Genomic DNA, 17,274 nt, shown 5'->3' with positions numbered 1-17,274 from the left:
CAAAAAGAAAAGGATGAGAAGAAGAAGAAGAAGAAGAAGATGATGATAAAGGAGAATGAGGAGGAAGAGGAGGGGAAGAATAAAAAGGAGGAGGAGATGAAGATGCATTAAAAGAAGTGAAAAAAGTGAAACTGCAAAAGTGAGTTCTATGGAAACAGGAAACCTGAAATGAGTTCAAAAGTTAACCATGAGGAAAGTATTAACAAATGCGATTTAAAATCCAGATTAGTAAGAAAAATCAAAGCGAATGGAGTAAATCAGGAGTAGGTGTGTGTGTGTGGGGGGGGGGGGGGGTCAGGCATAGGCACTATATCAACTACAGAAAAAACAGTAAAGAAAATGACACATATGGACTCCACCTGCTTTATAATCAAATCAAGAGTCGACCGGTATTACGTTTCTTAGAATTTCCTGCCTTCCCTCATTAAATTTCACTTGTTTCCTGTATGCAAAAATGTAAATATCCTGAATGTCAAGAACTTTTGAAGGATTTTCTTCTGAAGGTGAACAAAAGTTATCCTTGGCAGTGAACGGAAAGAAGGCCAAGGCTGAGCGCCATGACGTACATATTACGCGTCATCTGGGTATAGAAATTTCTTCTATTCATTACTCACACAATAATTATCAAATAATCTCGTACAGCAAGTCAGGAAATTACACATTCCCTACACGCACAATAACCGACACACACAAAACAACACACATGCAGTGTACGGATGGACTGCAATGCGTGTCGTATTTGCACGCGTGTAAATATCGCGTGCATGACATACACGGATGGGCACGATAAAGTCGGCCGCTCCAGATAGAGTGCACAGATGACGTGTCAAGGATTGTCCATCGTAAAGGATGGTGAAGTTGCAGATGTTAACAATAATGATATCATTACAAAATATAAACAAATCAGAATAGTGAGAGAGGGAGGGAGAGAGAGAGAGAGAGAGAGAGACTGTGATGTGTTCATTTGACACGTCCCCCTGCACCCGACTAGTAGTAAGAATATTAAATTTGTCTAATTACAGAACAACAAAGGAAAAACTGAAATAATGAGTATGTGATTTTCAGATTTAAAACGCTTCAAAAAAAAAAATCCTTTGCAAAAAGTGTTGAAGGATTATAATTTATGTCATAAAAAAAGGAGCACAAATTTCTTTTTGTCCCTTTTTTTTTGTCTTTCAAAGACGCCTTTGGCTCTCAAATTTGAAAGGAATACAAGATTGCAATGGGGCACATTCTTCTGTTGTGTAATTGAGGCAAGTCACGCTGGGTTTCAACATAAGGTGCCCCCCCCCCAACACATACACACCCACACAAACAAACTAATATACCGTCGTAAATCATTCTCCATACAGCTCGGCTGCTTGCATGCAGCCAATGAGACCTAAAACAAAAATGCTGTATTGCCTTTTAGGTGCCAAACCATGGGTCGGTCGGTCGGAAATCTTTTTAAAAATATTGTTTTCCCCTCTCCCTCTTTGGGCTGGTATTTTTCAGTTTTTTGCTTTAATACATTTTTTTTTCATTAACATTTTTTTCTGTTAAAAAACGGTAAAAAGAAGAAAAATATAATAATTTAAAAGCCGACCGTAGATTTCAAGATTTTTGGGTCGGTCGCAAAGGGCGATACAACATTTTTTTGTTTAACGCCTGATAATATATCAAACAAGCAGAGTATACAGTCGCTACATAATAATACGTCACTCTAACGCAGAGTATGGAATCCGACCTCGATGAATCATCTTTCAATAGAGTCATTCGTGCTGGCGAACTATCTGGGCTAATAACAAAAGTGATTTTGCTGAACCTCTACGACGTCATTAAAGAATGCTTGTTTATGTTGATGTCAGGGGATCAGCGAATGCTCTGTGAACTCGCCCTGCTTCTATGTAATGACCCTTGCGTGTGAGGAATGGCCCTGGCATTATGATAAACGTGTAACTTTAATTAAATTTATTGCTTCTGAATTGTATTGTGCTTGAATGAATCCATGCATATAGGCCTATATAATTATAATAGCGGCTTCTCATATTGTATTTCGAAATTGATGATACTGGTAGCAATTAACAATAATAAGGAAGAATTGATATTCATTTGATGGGGTTGTTAACTGGTATCAATATTGACATAGAGTTAACGCCCTTCCGGGTTTGGCAATATCATACACGAAATGTTAATTTCGTGCATTTAAATATGATTACGAATTATTGCTGCACAGAATGGATCTAGAATGTCTTAACTGTGAATGCAGTTTACAACAGTGTGGATATAGTTTTACACAGGCGCGTAGCCAGGGGGGGGCGGTGGGGGCGGTCGCCCCCCCCCAAAACGCCGGCCAAAAAAAAAAAGAGAGAGAAAGAGAAGAAAAAAAAGAAAGAGGACGTAGGAAGAAAAAGGGAAAAGGTGTCGAGAACGGTACAATGAATCGTCAAAGCTTCCGCGCTTCGCGCGGGAAGGGGGAAACTGAGTTCAAATTAAGAAATATGAGTCGGGAAAGGTACAACGAATCGTCTTCTTTCTCTAATAATTTAATGAAACGTCAAAGCTTCGCGTGAGAGAGGGGAGGGACTGAATACAGATAAGGATTAAGAGTCGAGAGAGGTACAACGAATCGTCTTCTTTCTCTAATAATTTAATGAAACGTCAAAGCTTCGCGCGAGAGAGGGGAGGGACTGAATTCAGACAAGGATTATGAGTCGAGAAAGGTACAACGAATCGTCTTCTTTCAAAGCTTCCGCGCTTCGCGCGGGAGGGGGGAAACTCCCCCCTCCCTGCACCCACCCCCCTAGGGAGCGCGCTTCGCGCGCTCTTTAAGTGATTCGCACGCTTCGCGTGCTCGCTACCGCCCCCCTAAAATGAAATCCTGGCTACGCGCTTGGTTTTACACAGTATGCACACAACGAAACACGCACAATGCACATTTGATATGAATCGAAAACTGAACATGAATGGGGAAAATAATATATCAATGACAACCATTGTCATTTTGTGTGTGAATAACCATATCCATACATTCTATACCCCCTTCTCTCTCTCTCTCTCTCCCTCTCTTCCTCCTGACTATATGTTGACCCACAGTCAAAGAACATAATATGAGGACACACATTAAAAGGACGTATATTCAAAATGAAAAACTTCCTTATTTTCGATGGAAATCCCAATTTGTTACGTTACTAATCACCACACGAAGATACTCGGAAACTAGGTCGCAAACGATAATGAGTAAGTAAAAGATTTCAGTAATACAAGAATTTAAAAATAAGGGCTGGCACTTATCAAAATAGAAAGCGAAAGTAGAGGAGGGCGGGGAGGGGATAACATCAATTAGAAGAAAGGGGTCATTCATTCAACTGGGCTTATAGCAAGAATGCGGGTGAAGTGCAAGGCCGTGGACTTGTGACCTGAAACATACGTAACGATAAACCCGATCGGTCAAGTACCGCGAAAAAAATGAAATATGGTATGGCCGCTTGTAAGGGATCATCGCCGAGAACGAAAGTTAGTCTGCGAATGCAGACAGTTTTTGTATGACCATCAGAAATATTACGCGCCTATTAATATGTGTTTTTTCTGTTTCCCCCTAATACTTAGCACCTTTAAAATCTTCTTAACCATGAGCAAAACATACTTGTCACATGTGTATTCTTTTGTTTTCGTAGCGGGAATATACACATCTTAAATATAAAATTATATTTAAATTAACGGTCATAGGCACGCTGGGTAGTTGTGTATGTGCGTGTGTGTAGGTATTTTCGGGAGGGGAGGGGGGGGGGGGGTGAGGAATATAGGCTTAAAATTAATGGGCCTTTCTACCATCTTTCTACCCTTTGTGATGTTTCATTGATTTGAAAAACGTAGGCCTATATAAAAATGATTGTCACTATTATATGAGTCTTGAAATAGACTCTCGCTCGTGTTTTCAAGGAAATCTAAAAAGTTGGTATTTGGGCAAGATTCGTTACCTATAGCCTTTGTCCATGTATGGCAATGAATTGGACACTTCCAAGTTTTCCATTACATTCATTGCAGGGATAGAAAATTACAAAACAAACCGAAATTATGGTGGATAGTTAGATTTACAGCGTCTGTCCGCTGAGACTAGCGGCATTGGCGATGGTCAGTTGAATTATTTACGATGACCAGTCACCTACTTTTCCTCGTGACGTCGTAAAAGTGTCGCCGCTTGACCGATAGATTTCTGGGTTTCTCCTTTTTTATCTTCTCATTCGCTACCTCGAGGGATGAATGGACGATGAGTAAGAAATCTAGGCCAAGTATGAGGCCGCGAACTTGCGACCCCTCAATTATTTGTAAAGCTACACGAATGGTAAAGAAAAACTTTCGTGTGTGTGCGTTTGCGAGCGTGCGTGCGTGCGTGTGCGTTTTTAATGTTATTTCTGTGCGATGGTTGAAGAAAAACGAGGTCGGTGCATATTGCCTGTAGACCTGCTTTGAGCACAGTGCACACAAACTGGGTCATGTGTACATGCGTGTGTTGATTTCATGGCGGAGGGATATCATCGTCTTGTACTTGGAGAAGGGGTCACGCAGAGGACAACTGAGGACACTTGAAGACATAATGGCTTTTTTCCAGCAAAAGACTCGATCCTCACTCGAGATCGCGATCTTTCGAAATTGTAGATGTCGGCTAGATAGCATTGCGCATTGGTCAATGCATCGCTGAATAATATTGAAGAGTCTGAGTGTGATTTACGATGGCAAGAAATGATTAATGTTAGGATTTCATACTGGGTGTCGGAAAGTAGATAGATAGAAAGATAGATAAAAAGATAAATGAGTAGATAGACATAAGATAGACAGTAATCCTGATAGATTGAGTAAGAGGTTTGGAAAGAGAGAAAATGGTAATCCTATAATATGATTGGTACATTTTACATAGCCTGCAGATAAGTCAAGTTATAGATGAAAAGGAGTGATTGTTGCTATTCCCCACATTCGTGTTTCGATCTCATGCATAGTCTGTGAACTTCCATGAAGTACCGAACAAGAGAGAGAGAGAGAGGGGGTGGGGGAGAGAGAGAGAGAAAGAGAAATGGAAATAGAGGGAGAGAGAGAGAGAGAGAGAGAGAAGGCCGGGGGCATAAATGCATAAGTCAGCACAAATAAACAAAATGTACAAACGAACAAAATAATGAGTCGTGTATCATTCGCAAAGGTCAAATTTTCATGGAGACGCTCTTTTCAATATTTGCGAGGATTATCTTCAACAAAAAAACAAAAAACAAAAAACGCCAGGCTGCAGCCCCTGCAACAAGCGACGATTTTGGATTTTCATTTCACCTTGTATAATATACTGTATAAATCCTTTTTTTTTTAATTAAAAAAACTATGATTGTATAAATATTTGTGTGACTTAATTGTTCTCTTTCATTTGTCTTTATTACAAGCTTTTTACAATTTTGTTTGTTTGTATCCCGACATTTTCCAACCTTCCCTTGTCGACCTCTAAAAATGTGAATATCCAATTTCGTTATCCAATTCTTTCCTTAAAAAATAAAAGCTATGTTCTCAATTTGTGAACGCCACTGACCGTTCAGTTTTAGCCTCAGGCTCAAGCAAATAAGCATTTGACCAGTAGAGTGACCAACTTAGGAAGGTGACCGACAAACTGGGCTAAGTTCGAGGCCGTGGACCTACGAACTTTCGGAGTGACCTCCGCAGTAGTTCTGGGTCAAGTTTGATGACATGAAATTCCTGAGTAAATCCATTTTGTTGTCCAGAGAGCGTCGATAGTAACGGTCAGTTGAACTTTTGACGCCCACGCACTGTTTTCAACACTGACCACTGACGCGGGACTGACTGGCTGACCAGTGGTCTAATTCCACTTCCTCTCTCTCTCTCTCTCCCTCTTTCTCTAGTCTGCACCCCCCCTCTCTCTCTTTACCATCCCTCTGCCCCTTCCCGTACCTGTCTCTCATCTCCTATATTATCTTCTCTCACTTCTCCTTCTTTATCTTCTCTCTCTCTCTCCCCCATCTTTTCCTTTTCTTCTCTCCCTAATTCCTCTGTTTCCTTTTTGTCTGTCTGATTATCTCTTTTTCTCTGTCTTTCTGTCAGATACTCCCCCATAGCCCATACTATTTCCTCATTCACACATTGCATATTAAAAAATGGCGAATAAAATACTCGTTTATTATCTAGATCACGATTATATTTTGTTGATGTTATTTTTGTATTGTTATAATCATCATTTTCATTATATTCCACGGAATATTCCCCACGGAGTGATGTGTGTGCACTGTAATACAAGAAGTGCAATGTAAAGCGCGTAGAAAAGAAGTATTAAGCGCTATATACATGTACATGTAAATATTATACTTTTTATTATTATTATCATAATCATTCAATTATTATTATTAGTAGTAGTAGAAGTAGTAATAGTATATTAGGAATAGTATTGTTGTTGTCCGGTTGTTGCTGTTATTAGTATTATAATTACTATTATTACTATTAGTAGTAGTATTGTTTTTATTATTATTATTATCAGGACCGTAGCCAGAGTTTGATGTTGGGGGGGGGGGGGGGGGGGGCACATACATGTAATTGATCGACGTCCTGGGGAGGGGTCTAAAAAGTTCAACCGATCTTGGAAAAAATTGTATGGAAAAGGTGCCCCCGTGCCCCACCCCCCCCCCCCGTGGCTACGGGCCTGATTATTATTATTATTATCATCATAATCATAATTGTCTTATCGTCATCATCCTCCTTCTCAGTATCAGCATCACCGTCAACATCATCAATGTGATAACTAACTTCATATCATGTAAATATCATCGATGTCATAATCATTATCATCACCATCTTCTTCTTCTTCATCATCCTCGCTGTAATTCTTACTACAGTGTATCATCAATATTAATGTCGTTGTAGCTTCTAACCAAATACTCTCCATCTCTCTTTTCTTTGTCTACGCTGTCCCTTGCACAAAATAAAAACGCCAGTTTTTATTTGTTTACTGAGTTACAATCCAAAAATTACTTTTTCTAGATTTTATTCCTGAATTCTGCTAAATTACAATGTTATATAGTAGCTGTACAGCCCTTATTTGGTTTTGATAGTGTCCCCTCTGAATGCCACAAACAGATTTGTCAAACCATCATTTGTTTACAAATTTGGGACGTATATTATTTCTATACAGAAAGTATAAAAAACACCCAGATATTCTGAAGGGAGCAACCATTGGACAGGTGCTTATATTTCCTAGCAAATATTCAAACTAAATTTTATTCAAGTAAATGCCATTAATGTTAATTTTAATGGCACTCCAGAACGTCTGACATACTTTCAATGTACACGCATGAACAGATACCGTAATTAAAGATACATTGTGCAAAAGAAAATTATAATTTGAAATCCCTTATAAATAAGGGATTGCAAATTATGATACCAATGTGGAAAATGCGTTTTGTTATTCATTTTACGATTTCCCTTTGGTGATGTGATTCAGTATTCTGCGAAATTCATTACGATTGTGAATGCATTTTTGTTATTCAAAATTATTTCTATAAGCGTAATGGAGTAATTGCTTCAGTGTAAATCACAGTGCGAACACATTGCTTAAATCTCATTTAGTATCAATAATGTAAAATCGCTGCGTTCACACTGACCTCATAGTGATCACATTTGGTTAATGAACACGATGTGTGATAGAATAGCTATTTAATATGCTGCATTAGCTATTAATTTGTTTCATTCGTTTACATTAAACAATATTTATATATGAACAAAAATTAATAATTAAAAATTGTGGGTCCTCAATGTAAACCACTCCCAACACATACCTTTCTATTTAATTCAATGTATGCTACAGTTGACTTTGTTGATAATGTTGTACGTTTCAAAATATTTTATATATATATATATATATATATATAAGACAATTTGGATGCAATATGAATGATAGAATGTCATAAGGTTCTTAGTCTGCCTATAATCGGAGGAAAAAAATATTAAGAACAAAGAGAAAGGGTAGTTGGGTCTTGATTAATTTTTGGCTATGTCCTTAGTTCCAGTCGCCCTGCCGAGTGACAGCGGTATCTCAACAGCTATCATGGGTACCGGCCAGCTTGGTCAGTGGTAAATGGACCCCTTTGTCCAGCTAGTAACAACATAATTGAGATCACCCTGATTTACATATGTGCTGGTCAAATTCATAGCTTCACTCTTTGTGAGGACGATCGCATTTCGAAATCAATTTTTCATGCCTTTGTCCCAATCTACGCTGGTCACAGAAAGAGAGCACGCAAGGGGTCTCACCCGGGACTTGATTGATTGTGATGTTCTCTTTATGTCGATTTGTTCCTCTATGGATACCCCCCCCCACTGTACTCCCCCGCCGCTCTCTCTCTCTCTCTCTCTCTCTCTATCCCTCTCTACCTTTCACTCTTCCTCATTTTGTCTCTCTCTCCTCTCTCTGCCTGTTTGTTCCTCTTCGTGTTCTTAATATTTATTTCACCGATCACTCGATCTGTGTTCCCATATCTGCCTCCCACCCACTCTCTCTCTCCTTATTCCTGTATTTCACAGTCCGTAAAAAAATACATTTCCATGATAAATGTTTAATACAAATCCATTTCTCCCCATTCATCTTATCACCCTTTTTTGTTCTCCCTGTTCACTCTTGCAGAAGCAGATTCAGTCTTCACTGTCGATGCCACTAATTTATGTTGGTACCAAGAGGGATCCCGTTGTTTTATAATAATTGTGATGTTTTGTCATTAGCAAAACAATCGCGACCATCAAGATGTCACCCTCCAGTCAGGCTTTCAATAGAAAATTGCGGAATATGCATTTTCGATATTTGTTTTCATTTGGCTATGTCAAAGTATGATTGTCATCATGGCCATGTTTGTGCATGGGAGAAACGTATTTGTATTCGGTGTTCCTTATTGTCATTTTAAAAGGCCTACACTCCATTTCTTCTTCTAAAATGATAATGTTCCTTATACAGTTTTCTTTTTAAATTTCTCCCCCCCCTCCTCACTCTCCATCTCGTCTCTTCTTTTCCCCCTCACTCTGTCTCTTTCTCTCCATCTCTCATCTGCACGGACAATGCCCGTCTATCGGGGAAGTGACCTGAACAGACCTTGGCCTCATGTGAACTATGCTGCTGTGCTGCGCGCCCACCAGCCCCCCCCCCCCCCCCATTCGCACCCTTTTCCTCTCTCTCTGGGGCTATTCGATAGTAATGTAGCCGAGGGCCCATCATGAATATGATTTTGTCCGGTTGGTCAAGACAAAAGCCAGGACTGGACATGGCACGGCTTGACCCATGCTCGGTACGCATTCTTCGCAGATGGTCAGTTATGACAGCGGTCAAATTCACAATGTAATTTACTCAAACTTATGGGATTTAGTGTATAGATTTGGTGTGCGAGACAGACACAGGGAGAGAGAGGAGAGAAACGGAGAGGGAGAGAGAGAGAGAGAGGGAGAGAGAGAGAGAGAGAGAGAGAGATAGAGATAGAGAGAGAGGAGTATGAAAGTCAGGAGAGAATGATACAGCAATTAAACTGTAGCTATTAAGCATGAGAAAAGAGAAAACAAAGAAAAGCAAACTGATGACCAGAAGGGGCTGAAAATAATGAAGAAAGGATGAACATTTTCTTTATTTCTTCTTCTTTTATCTTTCACTCTTGATAATTTTAAAAGATTTTAAAACTTTATTTTACTCTATAACGTAGAGGCCACCAAAGAAAATAATGTAGAGTTTCGATCAATCTTGAATAATGAAGAGGGCGCTTTCTTGGAAGCGACGGAGAAAAGAGAGGAACAGAGAGGGAAATGATTGGGCAAAGAAAGAGAGAGAGAGAGAGAGAGAGAGATGGGGGGGGGGGGCGGTAGGAAAGGGTGAGGGGAGGGGTAGTTGGGAGACCATAAAGGGTTCACGAATGTGGGCTGCGAATAATGCAACACACTGAGCGTAAAATTGCACGGTGTAGGCTATATCTAGACCTCGGTGCCTCATTTCAATTGAATCAACGAAGACTTCATTTTGAAAACAACCGAAAACGTGTTAAATACGCCTTCCAGTTCGACTATCGTTAAAAGGAACAATAAAGTACACTAATTACGCATCATCGGTGAGGAAACATTGTAATGATGAAAGTAATTAGTTGAATTTCTCCGGTCATGAATTATTGTGAGGTCTGCGCACACAGACAAGCACTTTGACCTCGAACTCGTGTGGCCATTTCGGCCACGGTCACTCAACGGGGAAGAGAGAGAGAGAGAGAGAGAGCTATGTGTGTACTCAGTCGCACGCACACACGTATATGAATGGTCAATAACAATACTTCCGGGCAGTTTATTCATGTTCGCCGTGCGCAATTTCAAAATTATCGCCTCGCTGACCCAGCTAGGTGACCGCGAATCGGTTATAAATAAGAACATTCGTGCGAGAGGCGAATCAGACAATCTACCTCACACGCCGGGCAGAATAGCTCTTGACCCTGCGCTTGACCATTCACCAGCCAGCCGGGCGCTTGACCACTTGCTTTCAGTGGTCAGCTGCCCGGCTCGTCGGCTTGGTAGGAGTACGGTCGGAGAAGGGGTCACTGTATGCCCGGTGCTTGGACTTCTTCGTGGAAATGTTTTGTCTCGTGCAGATCCTCAGACGATTCCCATGCAGTCTTCCAAATCTGGATCTTCCAGAAGTGAACAATTTATTCTTGTTTTCTCGCCAAATAACATTAAAATTAATCTACCGCATCATATGACTTCGAACCGCAGACATCGCTTTAGTGTAAATATGACTTCTGTCCAGCCAGTTGACTTGGTGTTGTCCATGTTGTTCCTACTGAATACAGCTCTACCACGTAAAGGAGGATGACATCATTTTGGTCGCCACCGCATCCTTTGTGGACCTATGACACAATCATCGATGGTAAGTTCGTTCAACTTTCACCTTCCCTTGTGTGTTTTTGGAAATGCCTCAGTTATTTGACTTTATATCTGGTAAGAAGCATTTCTTATGGTGTTTCTGCATTTATTCTGCTTTAATGTATCATCACAATTAATGCTTCATCAACAAAATAATGGACATTATTTTATCGAGAGTTTATACCATAGAACTAAATGCCATGGTAACACCGCCGTAGCAAAAAGTAACAGTTTGTTGTTGCTTGTGTGTTGGCGCTCGGTCAAAATATAACATTTACGACTCTCTGGTATTAACCTTGCTAGTGTAAAATCATTGCATGGAAAATGAAACCGAAAGTTCAAAATAATTACAGCAAGGTTATCGAACATGTCCAGTGCATGTAATGACATATTTCCCAGGTAATGTCATTATGATGCATACTTTCTAATTACTATTCCATTTCAGTTTAACAAAATTATGATAACCTCACGTTACAGTGGGAATATGTCTTTTATAGTGTTATACGCTATCTCACAAGGACATATGCGTGTAAGTTTTTATGTAAACGAGATTATAAACAAAGAGAAACAACTTATAGCTCTTTTACCAAGGATATAATGTTTATCTACTCGTCTATAGCGTTCACAACATACGAGATATTACCATTAGCTCTCGAAAGGAAACTGAAATCAGATAGATAACCTTGCATGCCCTCATTTCTAATACCGCGCTTTTTACTGTTTTATTGGGCTCCCAGCCAGGGCGCCATTCGACCCGTACGTTCGTACGATTCTCCGGCCTGGATACGACCCTTCACAATAGGCGACAACATTGACAATGTCCTTTGAATATAAACAAATCCGTACGCTCTTTGTATCACGCGAGGTTTGTAGTCTAAATCTTCTCGCAAGCGGCTTTCTGTTTATGTTTTGGGGGGTTTCAGCTGTAAATTCTACGATCTCCAAACTTGATTCGAACTCCTTGTCGAGAGTGGTTGCTTTATGTTTCTGTTTTCGATGCCTTAGAAAAAGTGGGAGGGGCCAGAGGAGCACTTTGCCCGCCCTATGTTCGGTCGGTGCCCTCCCGCAATGCCCCGCGTGTACTTTGTGCTAGATCTGCACGGTTTCATTCCATCGCTGTTGCTCCGTGCGTGCACGCGAGAGCTGGGGACCGAGAGAGTCGCACACAGCAGCGAAACGTGTTTTTTACCAGATTAGTTGGTGACTCGCTGTGGTCGGCTGGAGTTTGTGATTTCTGGGAAAAGCCCGTGCTCGTCTGAAGGTTGGAGGACTGAGAAACACATTGTGGTAGTGGAGGACGAGAAGTTGAGTCAGACTCTGGACGACTTTCGTGAAGGTGGGATATAACTTGAAATTGGTGTTAGAAATCATGACTACATTTTGTAGTATGACTCTGAGTATCGTTTTGGCTAGGGTATGCCGAGAATATCATATTGCACTGATCATTTCTAGTCTCTGTCGGGCGATTAAATCGTTCAACATTTTATTCCGCCCATCTAACAATTTATATGCTTGTTTCTCTTGTTTTTTGGACAGACAGAAGCCGGCCTTCGCAGCTTGCCCTTCACTCCTCGAAGTTCAGGATCTCTCAATCAAAGTCAGCGGCTAGACACTTTTACTTCGAGCGACATCCTGAGAGGACGTTCTCCCTTGACCACCGGCTTAGCTTAGCAGTGTTCCCATCATCAACCTCATGAACACGAGAATTAACGTCCTGGTGAAATGATTGGTGAAGGGCGTGGAAGAGAAAGACGCTGACAAAGGGTTCTTTGTGTCAAAGGACGAGCAAAATGGTAAGTTCACTTTCATGTGTTGCAGTTAACTTTTCATTTTTATATGTTTCATTATTTTGATCATCGACCTATGTCTGGAAAGCAGAATAATGTGTGAACTGGTGATAGGACGGTATATATATTGTATATAAATCTCGAAAGGTGTATAATTATAATATTAAACTGGGGAGGAGAGGGGCAGTTCGGTTATAAAACTGTAGAAGTTCATACAGCTAGAATCGTGATGTGATTCCGTGTGATTGCATTGCATTGTGAGTATGATGTCTATATGCAATGTAGAACTTCGATTTTTAGAGAAACCCAGGGAGTTGGAATGGAAAAACGCTCATTTCGAAATTGTGTCGTGAGTATCGAAAGAAACGCGCTAAATCAGATTGCATTGTTATCATGCAACCCGCGTTATATTATGTTTCAGAATTATTATGGGGTATATGTGTTGTAGGCCTTGTAATGCGTCAAAATCGTTATATCTTTTGACAAGAGATAATGCCAGAAACGGTAAATAACGTAACCTTTGGTCCACGTAGACCTAGAATCGGAAAGCCCACATTCATTGCCTCGCTCAAGACTCGTGCGTCAAACCGTGTTTCTTCCCGGCCAATAATGCATTCAACAGACTCCATAAACTACAAGCCAGTATGGGAGTTGAACGGCTTTTGCACGCAAATTCCCCATGCCTAGCTGGATGAAATGAATACAAAATAGGACGGTTCAGACAGAGTTCATGGAGCCATTGGCAATGCAGCGCCAGCTAGATGGGGGTCACACAGTCACTCACTCTACCCCATAACTCAAGGGAAAGAATCACACTGGTGCAGCCCTTATTTATTTACCCCTTACCCGAACCCGCAGATAATATTCCAGGTTCGTCGTATACGTGTATACATGACTTTGTATTTGCAAGCCATGAGGATGTTGTATATATACTTCGAGTCGCTCACAGCGCACTCGAAGTTTTTATTTCTGCAAATTTACGATATATTTCATTATTCATCGAATAAATACTACCGCGACTTTACATGGCGCTGTAACGAATTTTATATGTTCTGGCGACAGTAGCTTGGAAAATTTGCCTTCTTTTCAGCTCCTCTTCAGCAATGGACGAGGCCGCGCTGCTTTGTCTTTGTTTCCTCGGCGGGAGAGAATGACGTCACAAGTTCAAATACAGTTCATCTGTCTGACTAGTCATGAAGGTTTCGGAATAGTTTCTGTGCCGTCTGCGTGTGTATTTCAGTCTGCGTGAAGCTGGCCAAGTCATGTTCTCTAGCATGCAACATTTTGTATGTGGTGCAAGTCGAGACTTGTTTTGTTCGGCTGGCGCATATTTGAGGTTTTCTAGAAATCAAAAGCGGTTGCCTGACAAACCACAATGATCTAGAAACATGAAACATAATTTATCTTTGTTTGTAGGGCATAATATTACGTTTTCCTGATAGAGAATATCATATCTCTTTCTTTTGATCAGGAATCGATACCCTGTCTTGATCATGCCAGAATTATATGGGCCATTCTGTTTTATAAAATCACAACCTGTTTGTTTGCGACAGTCATATCACCTTTCTGCATTCCATCCATATCCATTTTGAGTTAAATCTCATCAGCTGATTTGTTAAAGGTAAAGACCAGTATTGGCAACGCCCCAATTTCAAAAAATGAAATGGAAGCTCTCATTACCAATCATGTGAAAGAATATGTTTTGACTAATACATGATGATAAAAAATTTGCCGGGAAACCGCCTACTAATTCATATATTTGGTAAACTTATTTCTCTCATGGTCTGGTGAGAGAGATAGGGTAGTCCCATATACATCTTTCTGTGTATAGTGCTTGTAACTTTACGAAGAATGGGCCAAATTTCTTATCATTTTGATGATTCCAGAACCTTGCAGATGCTAGATGCTAGATGATCAACCTTTTCTGATCGATTCCACAACGTTTCTTTCACAATGCAATCGCATGACCATTACTGGTCTTTACCTTTAAGCTAGGAGTATATAGGAATCGTTTGTCCTTCATTTTGGACAGAAGCCAGTGATGCAATTCCCATTAATCTGTATGAACACTACGCCTTTATCAACACAATGCCAAGGCCATATTTACATCCATTTCCCTGTATTTCTGTAAACAGCTTTAGGAGATAGATGGAAAGGATGGTCATGTATATTTAGAAGTATGTCACAATTTTATAAGGTCACCACTCACGGCTAGCTGTACTGAGCTGGTCGAATGCGACCCGTCCGAGTTCGCAATTTATCTTCATTAAGTGTAATGATTGACAGTGCAGATGCAGTTACGATGCCATAGCAACTGTCTCTAATATTCCCCCAGCTTTTCACTAGTCTTTTGAGTGAATGCATATCTCGTTTTTATTTTGACGGGGATTTTAAAGTCCGGAGTAAAAATGGGCGTGTTTTGGCAGTTGATTGGCCAATACGGTGCAACTGCTATATTATGTCTCACGTTGACCCCTGTCCAGTGACCTGCATTTGAGACTCCACCTCCTCTCCCCGTGACCCTCCTTCAACTGACCCACTTCTGCCATGTCAAAGAACCCGAATGAAATCCGCCAGTTATTGGTCAACATGCGTGTTGCATATTCATGACGTTCAACTGGGTAAACTGACCTATATATATCCTCGTCTCTTATGTCCATCCTTCTTTGGCCATGCACTTTAGCTCAGGGCAAGCTCGTTGAATATTCATGACTATGAACTGACCGATATATTGTTCGCCCATCTCCATCTCGGTCTGTAAATCCATTCTTGACCATTCACTAATCATAGAAGCGCTCCCGCTCGATTAAGAAGCGATCTCCTTGATGCGTTTTCCACCAATGATAACAGATACATCGAAGTAATTATTCCTGGAAGGATTTGGAAGGCGGTTACAGAATTTGCCAGTTGCCTCCGCATTATCATGCCATAAATTGATGATTTACATGAAATAGCTAGATATAAAAGGCAATTCGAACGTCTTGCCAGATCTCGAGGAAGTCCGAAACTCCAGGTTTCTTCGGGGTTAGTTCTCAGAATGGTTTAATGCAAACCGATGAAGGGAAGTAAGCAACCAGTATCCTCATAATTACGAGGTAAACCTGATTTAATTGACTTCAGGTTTTACATATTTAGTAATACTAAACTGGATGCAAATTGTTGATCATATCCAGGACTGCAAGACGGAAGAAGTGAACCAGAGAAAACTGACCTGCTTCTGGCCTGGGCTTGTAGCTGATATCGTCCAAAACGCCCTACTTTCTAGGGGAATGAACCTCGAGCTCTGTTCTAAAATTTCGGCGTACGATTTATGCTGATGATAGCTCCATGAACTGCTTATTCATGCGAACGTGTCAGCGTTATTTATGCTAACGTGTCAGTGTATTTATCCATCTCACTGTTGTTCACATTTTTTTTGACATGGAAGTTGTTATCACGAACCACAACATTTAAACCAGAACCTTGCTTTCTAATTTTGTTTGGGTTTAGAAATAGACCGATTTTAAAATGTATGAAGCTCTTTAGATTTTTAATCTGAAAGATCTTGCATTAATGCAACTGTGTGTCAAAACTGCCACAATTGGCCTACCAAGAAGCATAGACATCGGCTCTTCATTTTACAGCTTTTCATTTTCATGCAACTGTTAATACGTTGACAAAGGATTATTGGAGAATGTGCTTTTCATCAATGGCAGTTCATTGCAATGTCACCAACTCCACATGAACTTGGAAATCGATTTCTATCGCTGCTAGGTATAATGACATGAGAGTGATGAATCACCGCTTAGTCATAGTCCAGACAAAAAGCAGAATCTATTCTCAGTGCTTTCTAAATGGAAAAAATAAGTTCGTGCTCGACAAAAAGAAATGGTTAATCAAATATAGAAACCACACAGTAAACAGGGTCGGTAAACCCAAACAACATTTGGCTTTGCGCCCAATCGCTCACTTGCATATTTCAGTCGATAACCTGCCGATTGAAGCACGATAGTTACTCGAATGTTGCCATGTCGTCTGTTAGCTGCATGATTTGGCGGGAATGCCAGGTTCAACTGAAGTTCATTATTCCTCGCTGCCCCTGTTTGTAATGCGTCATTTCTCCACTGTCCGTGATAGTTATACATGAACACTGTTCTAGCATTAGAGTATTTCGGTAGGCAAAGACCTGTAATCTATGATTGTACGAATACGGTTGCGTTGATATCACAGGCATGACTTCCAAATTAGCATTTTTTAATAACTTTGCGGACAAGTATGCATGAGGCGAAAATCTGTGTCTGTAAACTAGTGATTATACATCAGACACATTTCTCGTCATTTTATTTTGAAAATGGGATACAATTTTGTTTATTCACTACGTCATGATATGCTCTTTGATCACAAAGCATTTATGTAATCAGACTTATTTGTATTCATTTCTTTGCATTTTTCTCGCTCTTTTTCGTGTGGGATGACTTTTTTGTGTGAGTTGTTAAATTTCGGTTCGTAAACTGGTTATTCGACAATTCGACAATTAACTTACACATACAAAAACAATCATACTTCTCCGTAATGTTTTGTTTGTGTGTGAGATGTAAATGTTAGCATG

The sequence above is a fragment of the Strongylocentrotus purpuratus genome, unplaced genomic scaffold (assembly GCF_000002235.5).
Source record: "Strongylocentrotus purpuratus isolate Spur 01 unplaced genomic scaffold, Spur_5.0 spur5_scaffold_21, whole genome shotgun sequence".
Classification (NCBI taxonomy): Eukaryota; Metazoa; Echinodermata; class Echinoidea; order Camarodonta; family Strongylocentrotidae; genus Strongylocentrotus; species Strongylocentrotus purpuratus.
The sequence above is the reverse complement of the archived record's forward strand: the minus strand, read 5'-3'. Positions refer to the sequence as shown.